This window comes from Vulpes lagopus, chromosome 3 (genome assembly GCF_018345385.1).
Source record: "Vulpes lagopus strain Blue_001 chromosome 3, ASM1834538v1, whole genome shotgun sequence".
Taxonomy (NCBI): Eukaryota; Metazoa; Chordata; class Mammalia; order Carnivora; family Canidae; genus Vulpes; species Vulpes lagopus.
Window position 1 is genome coordinate 142553221 of NC_054826.1, and position 2991 is coordinate 142556211.

Below are 2991 nucleotides of genomic sequence, written 5' to 3' on the forward strand. Positions count from 1 at the left end.
GCATAACAAGTTTTCCTAAAACTTAATGGCTGGAAAAATTATTGATTATTTCAGTTTCTGTGGATCAGGAATTCAAGGGAAGTATAACTGGTATTTCTGGCTTACAAGGGTCTCTTATAAGCTTGCAAGGAAGATGTTAGCCAGGTCTGCAGACGTTTCAGGGCTCAAACGGTAGAGAATTTTTGACAAGAGACTAAGGTAATTCCATGAGAAAAAGAACGTCTTTTTAACATATAGGGCTGTATCAAATGAATAGCCACATGGAAAAAAAAAGAACTTATAATTTTTGAACCTAAAGAACCTTACTTTTTACCTCACACCATTCACAAAAATGAACTCAAAACGAACCATTGACCCAAGGGTAAAAGATAAACTGTAATACTTCTTATAAACTAAAAGAAAACATAGAAGAAACCATTTGTAATCATAGTGAAAGAATAATTTTCTTAAATAAGATATTTTAAAAGTATGAACTATAAAAGAAAAAAGTTTAAAATGGAATCATTGAACTTAAAGTGTCTGTTATTTGAAAGACTGAATTAAAGAAATGAAAAGGCAAGACCCAACCAAGTAGAAAATACTTGCAATACGTGTGTCATATATATATATGACAAGGATCTTCGCTCTAAGTATATATTTCTTACAACTTACTAACCTGCATATTTCCACCTAAAAAATGAACAGGAGATTTGAACAGACATTGCACAAAATATGATATATGAAAGGTCAGTAAAAACAGGAAAAGATAGTCAGCATCATTAACCATTAGGTCAATGCAAATTAAAACTGCAATGTATCACAATACGACGACACACACAAAAAAAGTAACTAAAATTAGAACAATGATTATACCATTCTTAGTAAGGATACAGAACAACTGGAATTCTCATACCATGTTGGTAGAAACGTACACAGCACAACAACTTTGGAAAACAGGTTGGCAGTTTCTTAAGGCATTAAATAAACACTTAACATATGACCCTGCAATTCTCGTAGGTATATACCTAAGATAAATTAAAACATTTGTGCACACAAAGACTTGTATAAGAACGTTCATGGGAGGTATTGGGGAAAAAGTCACTGTGGGACCAGTCACCCTTCTTCGGGTTTGTCCATCCATTCCCTGGGTTTGGAACATTCTTCTACATGGAAGACATGTGCAAGATATTACTTGGCCCCATATTCTTCTTCTTTATTAAGAGAAATTTTTCCCTGTTCTGAGTATGTTGTGAACTTCCATGCATTTTTAAAGTCTATGCATCACATGGCACCTACCCATTTCCACAAGTATATCTGTCACCTGCAGAAGGAGGAAACCAGGCCTTTGCCTAGATCAGCTATTGGAAAGGACTTGCCGGTCACAAGAGACCAGTGTAACCTACAGACGCTGATCTCACTGTATCTCTTCTTTCTGTGAATATATCTTGTTACAATCAGTGCCTGATGTGTGAGTCCTCCTCGGTGACTCCAAACCCATAGAAGATGAATTGAATCAAGTGCGTGGGCTCTTACTTCTGGTGGTGGGCAGCGGTACAGTCTCTGTCATCATCCATATAATAGAAATCTGCACTTGGGATGGGTAGCTAGATCTTGCTGCTGGACAGGTTTCAGCCCAAACTGGAAACAATCCAGTTTCTTTTCTTTGAAAAGAAAAATAAATTGTAGCTTATCAATAAAATGGAGTCTTACCATAAAAAAAAATAAGCTGCTAATACATCCAAAAACCATGAATGAGTCTCAGAAATATTATGATGAGCAAAATGGGCCAGATGCAAAAGAGTGAGTAGCATAAAGATTTTCATTTATATAAAATACTAAGAAAGGCAACTCTAATATGTGGTAACAGAAAGAAGATCCTGGGTTTGAGTTGGGGGTAGGGGTGGAGATTGACTAAACAGGGGCACAAAGGAATCTTTTGGGATGATGGAAATGACTTTTATCGTGATTGCGGTGGTGGTTAAATGGGTATGTGCTTTTGTCGAACTATATACTTAAAATATGTGCATTTTCTTGATTATAACTCATATCTCAATAAACTTGAGTCCAAAAATTAAATATAAGTACACTAAATATTCCAATGAAAAACCAAAGATTGTCAGATTAAATTTTAAATATCCATTTTATGCCATCTAAAATGATATTTCCGGGATGCCTGGGTGGCTCAGTTGTTGAGCATCTGCCTTTGGCTCAGGTTGATCCCGAGGTCCTGGGATCCAGTACTGCGTCAGGCTCCCCAGAGGGAGCCTGCTTCTCCCTCTGCCTATGTCTCTGCTTATCTCTGTGCATCTCTCATGAATAAATAAAATCCTTTAGAAAAATGACATTTCCAGCACCAAAAGATTCAGAAACATTTAAAGGAATAATCGGAATAAGACATAACAGACAAGCGTTAACAAAATACAACTGCTATAAACAATGAATTAAAGATATAAATGCTGACTTAGAGAGATGACCATAATAGATTATATGGGAAAAAAAATGACCCAGGATATAACATACTGTAGGTGTGTGTATTAGTCAGGGACCCACGAGAAAGAGCACAATGTAGGGTTTAATTGATGAGTATGATATGAGGAACTATTCACCTAGGAGGGGGCAGGGGTGAGGGAGTCCACAAAGCACGATGGGGCATCTGGTGTAGCAACAGCAGGAAGCCACTGCCGCCTCTCAGATGTGAATGGGAAAACCAAAACCTAAGAACACAGCCTCAGTTGCCTGGCACCAATGGAGGAAGGGACCATTTGGGAGAAGAGTGACAAAGGGGTATAAGTTCTTCTTCCAATATTCTTCCAGCACCTCCCGCAAGCCACACCCTGACAAAGCCATCATCACAGATCAGCCTCCCAGTAGACAGAGTCAAAGGAAGAATGTATGATGGGCACAGTGACAAGTGTAAAACCATCCGTCCAGATAGCACTCTGTCGAACACCAGCACACAAAAGGAACATACAAAAAAGCAAAAGCAAACCAAAGCAGAACCCCAGAAATCTC